At 36.8% G+C, this 15,418-nt stretch overlaps 1 long non-coding RNA gene across 1 annotated transcript; it reads left to right on the top strand.

Moving 5' to 3' along the window:
- Nucleotides 1-14,049: 14,049 nt before the first annotated feature.
- LOC122195463 (uncharacterized) lies at nt 14,050-14,799 on the top strand. The gene is made up of 2 exons (XR_006185724.1): nt 14,050-14,204; nt 14,303-14,799. It is a non-coding gene; the product is annotated as an uncharacterized LOC122195463 (long non-coding RNA).
- Nucleotides 14,800-15,418: the final 619 nt, after the last annotated feature.

The raw sequence follows: 15,418 nt of genomic DNA on the forward strand, positions 1-15,418 counted from the left end.
TGAATGGATCATTGATCCTCTCAATAGAATACTCAGTTCTCCCCCACTCAGGGTTCGAACCATCACCAATTAGTATACCAACAATCTACTCCATATATACTGTTTCACCAGGTATATCACACTTGACTCTTAGAACGTACCATATAATCACTTCAATGATCTTCCCAATGGAATCGAGCAACTACAAATATCCTGTAACTTAGACAAGAATCTCATAATCCTCCCAAAGTGACTGCCTCTAGTCATCTCGAAGCCTCATACTGATATACCGCCAGATACCCCAACTGTTCTGAATTAGTCCTGACTCTCGGTCTGGAAATAATGCACTTAACACACACTTCGTCTCTGACTCCTCGACCAGCCTACCATCACGGGAATCATCATAAAAGCAAGATACCCCACTCTCACAGTCGGTACACAATAAAGACAACGAGGGCCACGACCCCGATATACTCCTCTTAACCACCTGAAACCGTCGCTAAAAGTATGCCTCCCCAAAAGGCGCCTCCCTATTCTCTTCCATCATAGACCCACAAATGACTTTCTCATGGTATAAGAAATACCTCACAGCAAACATACTGCCCAAAATACTCTGGTGAAAAGGTTGCAACCCTATGCTACCCCACAGGGTTTACCCCTATACTCTAAAAACCGGAAGCTCGACATCTCTTTTGCTTCTCCTAGGAAACGGGGACCGCCCAACTCTTGCCATAGAAGATGACACCTCATACTTCAGTCGATTGATCAACTCAGACGGCGATCCTCCAATAAGCATCATTTCTACTCATTTGTGAGTCTTGCGACTCCAACTGGCATCTCACTAAAATCTCTCGGACATTAACTCGATTTCCCCCTCAAGGTATGCTGTATTGAGACTCGTTCAACATGGACCTCAAGCCCCACACTTTATCACCTCTGATCCCAGTCTAATCAATCGCAACTTGATAATTGGTAAAACAAGAAGCACTAACCTCTATAAATCATGGTACTCGAACCATGTGATCATCTCTCGATCTGCTGCGAATCATGGTACACCATATTATCTCCTCTCAATCTGATACGAATCATGGTAACCGAACCATGTTATCTCCTCTTAATCTGCTACAAATCATGGTACCCAAACCATGTTATCCCCTCTCAATCTGCTACGAATCATGGTACCTGAACCATGTTATCTCCTCTCAGTTTGCTATGAATCATGGTACCCGAACGATGTTATCTCCTCTCAATCTACTACTTAGAATGTGACAACCCGAAATTTCTATTCTTTACAAACATATCAACTCAATAGAAGTCAGAACAGTTGCTGTTAATTTTTAGACTTTTTAGAATAAGTTTGAGTATTTCAGGATTTACACTTTAAGAGATATCAGGAGAGAGGATGCACTAGGGTTTATTGTGCAACACTGTTATTCCAAAACTCCAAGAAATTAGTGTTTACTGCCTGAATAAAATATTTACAACCAAAAACCCTAAATTTGGGAGTATATATATGACAATTAGTCATTATTTACACTTTTTCCAAATCTCAAGATCCAAATCCATTTCTCTCTCAAGTATCATCCAAAAGTTTTTCAAGATCTTCAATCTAGTAAGTGTTCTAGCCTTCTTAAGTGATTATATGCCTTAATCTAGTGTTTTAACACACTTCTAACTATGAAATCATTCCAAAAGGTTGATTCTTCAATTTACACCATGAACACACACTAGTGTTCTTGGACTTTTAGCTCATTTCAAGCTTCAATATAGTAAGTACTTCTATCCTAGATTCTTATAAACCTTGTTACATTCCTTTACATCAATAAATAGTCCCAAGAACACCAAGAACAAGGTGTTTATGGTCCAAGAAGTTCTTGGACCGTAAACCCCAAATAAAGGTGCCAAAGTGTGCCTAAGTCCTTCACAAGCCTTAGAAAGATGTCTAAATCCTTTCCTTAATGAGCTAAGGACTTGAAAAATCCCAAAAGACCATAAACCATATGATTTTACGGAAGTAAACTCAAAGGAAAATGGTTTAGGAACCGTACACTCCAATTAGGAGTGAAATGGTGCCATAATTCCTTCCATAGATACATACTTCAAGTAGAAAAGCTTTTAGGGACTTTTAAGGCCTCAAACCATCAAATGGTCAAAAGAGGAGGATCTTACGGCTATAGACTCAAGATTTTACAATCGTAAACTCATTTGTTGATGACCATAAAACTGTAAACTCCATGATGGAGTTTTCCTTGAACGCTAAACCCAATAGCTTTGTCCTACAACACTTAGATGCAATCCTTGGGACTTATAACACTTAAATAAGGTGTTTAGCATGTCCTAGGGTGTCTTAACTTTGTTTATGAGTTGTTTAGAGACTAATTGGATACATATATGTGATATTATATGACAACTAGGATCATTGTGTGTGTTCAAGACTTCACTTGACACCTAGCAATACTATTTCTTCAGTTCATCCATACCACTCACTACAGGTGAGTTCATACCCCTTAAACAATGGTTTAAATGTTTTTAAATGCTTTTATGGGGGGGAGGGAATAATAATTAAATACTTATAGTTATTATATCAATCAAATGTGATTAATAACTACCAAACCAGTAGTTTTCTTACTATCCAAACTGCTCTACCTAAAACTGTTTTTACAAAATCTTTTACTTGTCAAATACTTTTACTTAAACTGTTTTATACTTATTGTCAAATGCATGCCTATGTATGTATATTTATATAAGTAATTTTTAAAGGGCTTAGGAAGGCTAGCTCGCTTTATCTCCTTTTCCTCGTTGGGATGTGGCTGTAGGGCATCAGTTATCCGTCCGAAGGTCATCTATCTATTAGTTATATATTATGTATACATATATAGACATAAAAGTTCTTTCAACCAGTTCCATACCTTTGGGTAGCAAGGGTTTACAAACATGATCATACATTACTAATAAGCTACCATAGGGGTAGTGTAGGAAGATACTAAAACTATTACTAGAACAATGAAACATACAATGAGTCAGTTCATTCATGAGTCTATACATGCTAGATAGAGAGAGAGCAGACAATACAGCTAGTATACACAGTACATTACTATACATGCTAGATAGAGAGAGAACACACATTACAGCTAGCACACGCAGAACATTACAGTACATACAGACTAGACAGAGAAAGAACACACAATACAGCTAGCACATTCATTACATATACATTCATGCAGTTATGTGAACCGTTAAACGGGGCATGACACTACCTGCCATGACTGTTTTTGTATCCAGAATCTCCTTAAATGGGGAGCGTATAAGTTTGCGTATAGATCTATACTGGATTGACTATCCTACACCTTGCTGCTCGCTACAGTTGGACTTGTAAGTCTATGGATGCCAAATGTCATTTCTTACGGCGTCTTACATCGTCGTTTTACTAGAGTCAGTAGCAGGATACAGGTCGATCACATGTTACTTTAAATACCAATTGGTTTAAGATAGTTAGTACAATAGTAGTCACTTATTACAAATACTACAGTACTATGATATTTTCCCATTACATTCACTTCATGAATATTCACACGATGCACGGTAATGTAAAAACTATATTTTTGTTTAATGATAATTGGACTTGGGAAAATACACACTCTTGTAAGAGACACACACACAGACACTAGATGCCTTGGTAGAAGGCTACAATTAGTAGGAAACATAGGGTTTTCTAGGAGAGTCCAAACATCTTACAAAACATCTTATAGAACATCTTACAAAACATCTTAAAAATGCTTTCATACAAATACAGACACTAATATACTTATGATCTCACCAACTTTAAAGTTGATACTCGCTTTCAAAATTACTTGTATTCTCAGGTCACTAGTAGACAGGTACAGGTGCCAGGATTTTGAGAAGATGGAGTTCGTTCAAGACTCGTCTTTTATTTTGATATGTATTTTTGGTGTCTATAAAACTTGACAGAACACACTTGTATGAAATTATATTATTAATGCAATGGATGATGTTGTTGCTTTTTTACTACTATTCATTGTTGTGATACTGTACATGACGTCCTCTGCCCCAGAACGTTTCCACCGTTCATGGTTTTGGGGTGTGACATAGAACCTTTGGAAGTCTCCCTGTTTCGAGTACGGGTCCTCTACTTTCAGTAGTATGGGCCCATACTACCTTCCACATCTACCCATACTTTCCACACAGATCATCCCAAATTTCCTAAGTAGCTGCTCAACCTTCTCGATTGCCAATCCCATTGAACCTGGTCGCTCCCCAACGAATACACTCTTGTGTCAGCATACTCATCTGACTAATGCCACTCCCTAGGCTCTTCCTAGATTCTCACACTTCTCTGCCATCAGTTGCTGAAGAACTTCTTATGATGCCAACCATCTACCTCCTGGATATCGTCATATTCACTTAGTAGCTGACTCCCATCATCAAGAGTTCCAAAAAGCACAAAGCAAGCAACATTCGGGCATCGAATAATCTCCACTAACACGTAAAACCACTCTAGGCTACACTCTATTTGCTTTACTCACACTGAAAAGGTATCACCAGACTCAAGTAAACCCACCTCTCATAGGTATCTATCCACTCCCTCAGTAGGCTCCTCTAATGCTCATCCAGGTATCTCTCATAGATTACTCCTCTACTCAAATCTCTCCCTAAAAGATTCCTGATGGATACTCTTACTCTGCACATACTCAAAGCACATCATAGACAACAAAAATTCCTAGGCTAAGGCATCACAAATCAGGCAACTCTAGCCCTAACATATGAAATACATAGCTTATCATTTAGCATGCATCCCTATTATCTCAATAATAACTCATAACACAAATAAGTAAAGGTATTTTGGGAAATCACCGTTCGGGCTCTGTCTAATTGAACACACTGCTCCTTCTCGTTTTCTCTTAGAAACTCTTGTTCGTTTTAGAAAAATCATTTCTTTTGAAAATTTTTCTCAAATCCCCAGTTTGAGTCCAGACATACCCAAAGGTGCATCCGAATCCCTCAAACCAAGGCTCTGATACCAACTTGTAACACAGTAAATTTTCAAATAAAATTTTCATTTAAAATTACATAATTCTCCTAACACATTTCACAAAATCTCATTTATTTAATTTACAAATCGTAACTCCATAATTGTTTGATTTAAATCCAGGATCCTCAAAACATAACTCTTTCGCTGGTGTGTACAATCAAGTCGGTGCCTTCCCGTGATCCTAAGAAAAACCTGAAACACATAACACATAACACGGTAAGCACAAAGTTTAGTGAGTTCCCCAAAATACCACACACAACTCTGTAGCCACTCGATGCTATAACACAGTAAGACCCTCCGGTCAAAGTGTCTCAGTGGAACCCTCCGGTCCCACAACTATGTAAGCTCTAAATAATACACAACATAAATCACAAAGAAATAATGCAGTTTATCACAATACACAATGTAAGCACATAGGACATCTCAGTCACATAAAGATACCACTCATGGTAAGTATAGTGAGAAGACTCACCTTGCAAGCAAGCAAGCAAATAACCTTGCACTTGAATCTCAAACTACCCTCCGCCTATCACAAAGGATAAATGTCTCTAATTAATACAATTTTTCACAACTCTAATAATCGAAGGCTATTCTTTCTCTCTCTAACTCTTGAAGTGGATAAAAGACCATTTTACCCCTCTATTGTCTCCATTACCCATGATTGACCCAACCCTAAAGTCAACATAAGTCAAACTCGAGTCAACAGTCTATGTTTGACCCGACTCATCGAGTGAACCCATATGACTCATTGAGTCCACTTGTTTCCTCAGAAGTCTCGCGAAGGTCCAGATCAGCTCGTCGAGTTGACCCCCAACTCGCCGAGTTATTGCATGATCAAGCTCATCAGGCCAAACCCTCACCAACTCTTAGAGTCAGGCCATGGACTCGGCGAGTCCCTTCGATCTGATTTATCATTTAGACAATTAAGGCAGATCTATCACTCCAAACACTAGATCTACCATCCTAAGGCTCGATTGACACGTAAATCTTCGATCTTTACACTCATGCATGGTGGTTTTGCTCCAATCTATCAATACATGTTCTCATAAGGTGTTAAACACCATACTCCTCATATGGATGAATAAAGTTGGGACTTTAGGGCTCTAGGGACCTTACAAGGTCCAGATCTGAGGTTTAAATCTCTAGATAAATTAGTATTCTCGAAGTCCCAAAACATGTGATGAAAACCCTAACTTCTCAATTCATGAGATCTAACCAAATAAAGGGGAAATATTCAAGCTTTTTACCTTCCTCTTGAAGCTCTGGACGAAAAGGCTTGAACCCCAACAGCTCCTTCTTGCTTCTTGCTGAACAAACTCCTCTTCCTCCTCAAAGATGCACTAAAATCCTTCAAGGCTAACTTGGAGACTCTCTTAGCTCACTACACTCGTTTAGGGTTTCACATAGAAGGGTTAGGCAGCTGGTGAGGCAGAAATGGGGGCATAAGTTCCCTTATATAGGCCCCAACCCATGGGGAAATTAGGGTTTCTCTTCCCAGCACCTACTCGGCGAGTCGGCTCTCTGACTCGTCGAGTCCATTCATTAATCTCACGCAGACAACTCGACTCTACTCGACGAGTTGGGCTCACAACTCGTCGAGTCACTCCATAAATCTCAAAATTAATCATATAATAATATACCTGAAAGTCCGGATGTTACACAATAATTTCTTCCCGTAACCTATATGGCCATGTTTTGAGGTCATGTTCTGTTGATTTCGGTAAAAGATTTGCACTTGATTGATTGTTAGCTGGAGTTAAAGGATCTTCATCTAACAACCATAGCACGTTTCTGGCAAATCCATGTTGCTCAAGTGAACAAAAGTTTGCAAACTGAAATATGCATATTAATGTTTTTAAGTGCATTCATTGAAAAAAAAGAAGGTTAGTAGGAGATTGGATATTTTAAATCAAACCTATGGAAAGCAAATGGGTATGCCACCTCTGACAGGTTTAGGTGGTTTGCAAACTGCCTGTAGGGTGAGCAAGTTCTCATGTCAATATAACTCTGAAAAGAAGTAAACTAATATCTTATGACAATTTTACCTTGTCGCTCATGAAAAGTAGTTCTTCTCTATGCCTGTTCTTCCAAGAAATAACTTGATCCCCATAAAGGAGCACCAAATTGGATAGAAAAAGATACAATCAAACAGTAAGAATCCACACATCAACTAAAAAATTCACGTTCAATTATTCTAAGAAAAATAAGGAAGAAGATACTTGACAATCAGTAATTCAGTAGTTTTAGAAAGCATACAATAGAAGTAAACAAACTCAGCATTAGAAATTATACACGGTGCCCTAGAAGTTTAAGCTACTATGGTCAAATTAAGGACTCATCCATACATGACATTCAAATTTAAAGCATTACATTAGACAAATTCCTTATTATGACTGAGAACCTGTAATTTGGTGATCGTAAAAATGCACTAACCGATTCCATCTTTGTCACTGCTAACCAATTTATAGGTTTGACAATTTACCCAAATAGTTGCAATCACCAATTGAAAAAATTCACAATATTTCGAATGATTACGTTTCAACTTCAAAAAGAAAAACATGAATTTTGGTGTAGGATTCTGTGACATCCCCATTTTCATGGTCAAAAAAGACCGATTTTTGTTTATGCTTTATAAAAATCAGAGTACCCCTTTTAATAAAAATGTTGCGGAATTTGTTCCCAGTAAAACATGATAAATACGTTATCAAAGCATTTCCAAAGAAAAGTATTTTTATTCATTTTAAAACATTTGGGATGTCATCGTCAACACATAAACATAAGCATAAACAGAACTTACATTCATTATCACTAGTGATTTATATCTCCTTAATCTCTCAGTGTAATGTGACTTCATATCAACATATGTGATATAAATAAACTGAGTGGGTCAGGTTTGGAGACCTGGTGAGTAGATAGGTTTTTCAATCCACAATAATATAATTATTATGTTTAATCATCAAACACTCAACCCAATTACCCATCCCCATTATCATCTTTACTCTTAAGGATCTACCCTAAGAATCAGTTATTTCTCATTCATTCATTCCTAAGGAATCGCCACGAAATCCATTGTTTCCAGGGTTTTCTCAATGGGCACTAAATCCATAGTTACCAAGGTTTGCTCAACAGGTGCTAACTCCATAGTCGTGAGGGTTTACTCAACGGGCGCTAACTCCATAGTCGCCAAGGTTTATCTCGTTTATTGATAATATCGTTTTCGAGAGTCCACTTGCAATACATGTCAATGGTTTTTTAGAGTACACCGGTGAACACATCGTTCACAACACCTACAGGTTATGAGCATACTAGTGTTCCACTGGACTATCTAGAATAGTCCATTGTTGTCATCCATACTCTGCTAGATGGCGGGGCCATCGCTTGGGTCATCACTTAGGTCATCGTTTGGCTCATCGTTTTGGTTCATCGCTTAGGTCATCGCTTCTCACCATATTTTACCACTTATATATTATCACCCATCATTCATCTCATCTCGCATCGCTCATTATTTATCTCATCTTTAATCTACCCATGTTCTACCCAACACATTTTGTAGATATAAAATACGTATACAGTTCAAATCATTTAAAACATGTATAAAAATCTTTCACCCAGCATAGACAGCAAGTCTACAGACAATATGCACACATAGCATGTAATTTATATTAAATACTTCATATCTATGTGTAAGATGAAAGTAACTATACACTCACCTGATAAGGTGGTGACTCGGTACTCGGACAACACTTCGTTTATTTTAAACAACTCCTTTGACAAAACCTAGTATCATTACCACTAGAGTTTAGTCTAATATTCGCTGAGACTAATTAATAGTCTAACTATTATTATTATTATATGAGCGTTAAACAATACTCTTCACCCACTATGTACAGACAGGGGGCAGACATAAAACACCAGAGGGTAGGACCATTTTAGCATATAATACTTCTGAAATCCAACAACCCTATGCAGCCCTTTAAATCAGATTCCCTGTACCGCGAGTGGTTAAAAAGATATTATAACAACACTTATATAACTCATAATAGTAGCCCAAATATTTATTATAAGGTCCTAATAACATCACTATATTGAATCATAAGCTATACTAAAGATATGTTAGGTGTAGCTCAATTACAACGAGTTTTTTTCTCAAAACCGAGCTCCGCTGGAGCAGCGTTCTTAAGCTGAAAGGCTCTTCTTCTCGAAGTCTTCAGGCACTCCAGGGCTTCCACCTCGTGCTGGGGAGGTTCCCTAGGCTTTTCGGGGGGTTTCAGGGCTAGAGAGAAGTTCTAGTGAGAAAGGGAAGTGATGGGAGGTGTGAGGAATGAAGAGGGCTTCACATCTTATTTATAGGGGGCTGGAGGGTCACTCACGTAGTGAGTTTTATGATGCTCACATCGTGAGCCAGCTGGAGACACCCAGGCACAGCCTGGTGCTGACACGTGGCATCGCACACAAGGTGGAAATCAGCCGATTTTCAAAAATTCATAACTTTCGCATACGAACTCCGTTTTCAACGTTATTTCACGTATAGCTAAAAAACAAGATCTACAACTTTCATTTAGACTCCGTCGGCTAATCTCAACCGATCTCAAATTTAACAGTACGGGGAGATTATACTGTTAAATGTCCGCGTAAAATTCATAGCTTCTACATATGGACTCCGTTTTTTTCTGTCTTTTTACCGTTGAGTTCCTATTAATGAGATATTTAACTCTCATTTAGGTCGCATAGGCCAAAAACCGCTCGAACTAAAATTCAAGTTTCGGGTCATGCACTGCTATACAAAATCTTTGAAAATTCATAACTTCCTTATACGAAGTCAGATTTGAGCGTTCTTTTTTTGTATGTTCTTGGTTTTAACATATACTACAATTTTTTTTAGATTTCTAAGGCTAAAAAGTTCTCCATCATAAATTCACTATTTACGTCTCCCGGTGTCGTGTCGGCTTTGCCGAAAAACTTCGACTGGTCATAACTTCTTTGTTATAACTCGGATTCCGGCGTTCTTTATATGTACAGAACCCTTGTAACATATACTAACACTTGGAAAAGATTAATCCTTCTAAATAATCTTCCATCAAAAACTCATTTTTTGATGCTTATTGTCTCTAAATTGACTAGCCCGGATCTGCGGACGTTACAGATTCAATTTTAGAGAATGGATGTGACCGCCAGTTGATTTTAGACAGTCGAGTATACAAAACTCGAAGACCAGTCGACTGTCGGGTGGGCCGTCATCTTCCTCTGATAAATCCGATGTTCGCCTTTAAACAGATGAAAAAACGGAAGACCTGAAGGGATAGAGGAAGAGAAAGGATTAGCGTATTCCAATGATGGTTGATGCTCCAAAAAAAAATTTAAAATAAGAAAGAAGATTTTCAACACAAACCTGAAGAGCGTTGCTGAGATTAGATAGGAAACCCTAACGGAGGTAGGTGATGGTCGAGGTGGGAGAATATGACTTGTACACCGATCGGGAAATTGAAGTATATCATTGGCGGTGGCAGTGGCCTTTGTGTTCGTGAGAGAGAAGGAGAAGAAGGAAGTAAGCGGATAGATCATGAAATACATAAAAGCGGAAGAAATAGGATTGGACAAGGAGGGCAGCCAACGACAATGAAAACGGATCAAAACAGAAAAGATGAATGAGAAAGGAAATCGTGATAGTGGCGTTAAAAGGAAAAGAAGAAGTTATGTGGCAAAAGATGAAAGAGAAAAAAACGCACTGTAGCTAAGCTTTTAAGAATTGATTGTATATACTAATGGTAATTAATGGTTACTTCGATCTCCGACGATTTATGTAGTGTGTACAATAAACTTGCGAGAGTAATGGAGTGTTGCAATTATACATATCTAATCACTTTTTTATAAACTTATATTAATATCAAGTTTAACGAAAAAATTATTAACTTTCACACAATTTCTATACTTTTCAGTCTACTCGGTGTGGGCGGTGTCCATGACATGTTTGTCTACATGGATGCTCGGAAATGGCATTATAATGCCAAAAACGCCGCCCGCCCTAGCCATTGCCTCCCGTTTCCTTAGTAACGAGTTGTAACGCCATTTTTTGAATACGAAACTATCAAAAAGTAGTAAAAAAATTATTATTTTTTTACCTATTTACTCTACATATATATACACAAATATACTCATTTTTTACTTATACATTCTTCTCTTTCTCTCACTTTACATACAAAAAGCAACCACTTTTTCTTTCGACCAAGCTATGGAGCAAATTAAACTCGAACACCCCGCTTCCAAACACAAACATATCCGCTACGCTCGTTTTTGCGCAATACGAGAGCTATATGAACATCCTAACTTTAAAAAACCCACCACCAATACCATTTCAAGGAAACGTTTTTAATCATACCTTCCCCCCCCCCCCCCCCCCCCCCCCCAATTCAATTTCCGACATCACCCTACTTGCAACAAAATCCGATCATTCAACAAAACATTTTTAACATTTTCGATTCCATGACACAAACAACCACACAACCAAAACCTACATAACCAACGCAACAAGAGGTTATCAAAACTCAAGCCGGAGGTAGTCGGAGAGGTAGAAGGAAAGGGAAAAAAAGAAAGGGGACGCGATCGTTGAAATTGAAAAGGAAGAAGCTCCACTATCGTGGACACAAGAGGAGTAGCATTGACTGTGGCGTGGTATAGAACTTCCAAAAATCAAACTATAAAAAACAATATGAAGAGAGTCGGTTTTTGGGAAGCCGTGCTCGGAAAATTTTGCACATTTTTTAAGAAAGATGGGGGATATCACAATAATCATATGCTTAGTAGCAAGTGCACTCCAATTAGTCGGAAGTGCACCAGGTTTAATTTGATCTACAACAAATTTTTTTCGCAAAAGCAAAGTGGTGCGAATGATTTTGATTCATTCAAAGTCGCGAGGGACCAATATCACATCCAAATGAGTCATGTTTTTCGAGTACAAAAAAATTTGGGAGATTGTGAGAAAATGTCCAAAATTGATTAAAAAGCCAACATCGTTAAAGGTATAATCAAAGAGGTTGGTAATTCGAGTTTTTTTTATATATTTTTGACATATGAACTAACATTGACCTTAATGCCAAAACGGATGACATCCTCGACGACATCGTAGAGACCCCCCACCTCACGTCGATCGGGCACGATAAAGCGAAGCATGCTCAACGACACGTGGACGAAGCCGAGAGAAGGGCACAAGAATTGGCAGAAAAAAAAAGTTCGACCAACATAATCTAATTGCACAACAAAAGGTTGAAGTGCAACAAATACACTTTTAGTTCTTTCGTAAACAAGCAGATGAAGATTAAATAACAAAGTATTTCACAATTCTTTAAACTAGCGAAGAAAATGTGAAACCACGACAAATGCAAGTGCTCAGAAAAACAAAGGCGGAGATCGAGAAGAAATATTTGGATGACTAATGTATTGTTCTTATGTTTTTAAATTAAGCCTATGGTTTTTTTTTATATGTGTGTGTAATGTTATTTTTAGTTTTTAAAAGGTATGGTTAATTTAGGATTTAGCTAAATTGCATGTCTTACTTTTTATAAATAATATAATGTGAAAAAAATAAATTGGCAAATAAAAAATAAATAAGTTAATAAAAGGAAAAAAAATCGAAAAAAAGGAAATGATCACACGGAAAATTGAGTGTTATAACATGTTTATTAAAAAAATCGAAAAAAAAGAAAAGAAAAAGGAAATGATCACATGGAAAATTAAGAGTGTTCTAAGGCTGAAGGGGATGGTGTCACACTCCCTCATGAAACCGCAATGTCATATAGGTGCACCTCACCATTTACCACAAAAATATGATTTTAATACCACACCTAAGGAGTGGTGCCACATTTGAGTTTTTTTTAATAAATAAAAATTTCATTGTTATGTTCCAAAGGGTAAAAAAAGTCGTCCAATCACAATCACCCATGTAATGCTCTCATTTGCTGCCATAGTGCGGCCTTAGCTGCACCCAAGCCAAAACCACGGTGGAGGCAATGTTCCTGCGTGGTCTCTACCACATCCATTGCCAACGATCTAAAATGTTTATTTTCTCCTTGTTATAAAATCATGTATTTGATGTGATATTTTCTTGCTATAGTAATATTTTTTAAGATGTGGGCAATATTACATTTATTTACTTATATGTCTCAAAGACCACCTAACAAATTAAGTCTAACGTCTCTCGAGTTTTTTTGTAAATTCAATAAAAGAAAGAGAAGGAAAATTTTAATAGAAAAAAATTAAAAGGAAGAAAAATATTCAGTGTTCCCGAATTCAAAAAAAAACAAGTAAAAAAAAAAAATAAAAGAAAATTTTTAAGTTTTATATTCCGGTTAGAAGGAAAAAAAAACACTTTAAAAGTTAAATTTTACTTCCCCTCCATTTTCTCTCAAATCCATCCGATTTAAAAGGTAAATTTTAAAGAAAAATACGAATCTAAAATCTTTTACCTCTCCCCCATTTTCTTCCATTAACGCCAGGATTTTCCTACCACACCCGTCTTTCTTCCTTTACCTCCATTTCCCTCCCGGAACATGAAGGCGTTAGGATCATTTTAGTTTGGATCGTTTTCAGATAAATCACAGCTGCTCTAATTGCATGTCGATAGTTATAAATCGGTTCTGTTTGCTCGATGTTGAGCTGCACAAAGTACGGTCTTTTTCCCTACGTCCCCTAACTTGTACCAGAACTAAGAAAATCACACAAAGGTTTTTACACATTCAACTTCCCCGCATCCGAAAACCTACAACTTGCCGCACCAAGAGTCTTCACCATGTTGCCCTTGGCTCCTAGTTATTCGCACTTTTCTTATGTCACATGTTCCTATTGTAGTTCTGGACGTCACCCCTGTCTCTCGAGTCTCACCGCATATATATATATATATATATATATATATATATATATATATATATATATATATATATATATATATATATATATATATATATATATATATATATATATATATATATATATATATATATATAAGTGAAGATGAGCGATGAGCGGAAGATGGTAAGAAAGTATTCCATCGCTCCTCTCCTCATGATCCCCTGTACGAGTACAAATATAGTATAAAAGTAACTTGTATATTTTATAGGTAATTTCTGATACTTATTTGGAGGATGGAAGGAAGAACGAATAGCCCTAAAGGCATGGGTAGAGTGTGAGTTATTTGGTTATTTTTGTTTCATTTTTATTCGATTGTTGTTAATTTCTTTTATTGATTTGTGTATGTGTAAACTCATTGGTTCCTAATTCCAGATTCTGTCTCCCTCCCACTCAAATTGATCTTAGCCATGGATATCTTCTTCAAAAATTGGATTCATAAAATGAATTTGTATTCTTTCTTTACCATTCTCTCTGTTGTCTTCATAATTTTTTCCTAAAATGAGTGTGCTTGGATGGAATTAGAGAGGTTGCTAAGGAGGGAGTTGACGAGAATGGTGCTGGATATTCGGGTGTAGAACATGCTCATGAAAAGTGCACATAAAGTGTTTGTACAAATGCCCAAGAAAGAAAACAAGGTGTAGACATTGTTGAAGCTGAGAGATTCTTCACCAAACTCCTCCTAATTGAGGCACTCCTTGAAATGAGTATGAATCCAGATGTATGTGCTATTTTGCACATGTTTCTATCTCATAGAAGTTATTATTTTGGGAGGTTGGAAGAGGAATCTCTTAGATATTGTTTTGTTGTTGTGGTAAGAACTAAGAACAAAACCCTTTTCTATGGTAATTGATTATATGTTACTTAGTCTATTGTACATATAAGCTCATGCTTTGGGGGGAGGGGCAAAAGGGTTTTGTGGAGTACCTCATTTGGGTCTCTGGTTGAAAAAGTGATTGCATAAGCACAAGTAAAGTTTTTTCCTCAATACTTTCCATCCTTATAAATATAATTTATTATTTATTATTTATAAACCGATATCTCCTTGCTATAAACATTGACAGATCTATGTAAGTCTTGGTTAACTTTATACATTGGTTACATTAATACAAGGCAAAGAGAATGCTTGGTTTTATGGTTTATGACTATTCATCTTAAATATGTGTAAATTATTGACTACAAAATGGTTCAACGAGCCTTGATCTTTGTTAATGTAACATGTAACATGTACATGTATTTACTTTGACTATTGTATCCCTTGCATATCTATTGATCATTCTTTTGTTAAAGAATCTGTATTACGTTAAACCTTCAAGGTTAGGTTGGTTCATAATTATTTTCAAATATCAGTTTTCATTGTAATATTTTTTACTTTTTAATCTGATGCTAAAATTCTATATGTTAGACTTTTAAAAAATGATATAGTACATAATAGAAAGAACAATGATTTCAAAGTATGATTATGTTAGATTTTAACATGTACTTCATTGT

This window comes from Lactuca sativa, chromosome 8 (genome assembly GCF_002870075.4).
Source record: "Lactuca sativa cultivar Salinas chromosome 8, Lsat_Salinas_v11, whole genome shotgun sequence".
NCBI lineage: Eukaryota > Viridiplantae > Streptophyta > Magnoliopsida > Asterales > Asteraceae > Lactuca > Lactuca sativa.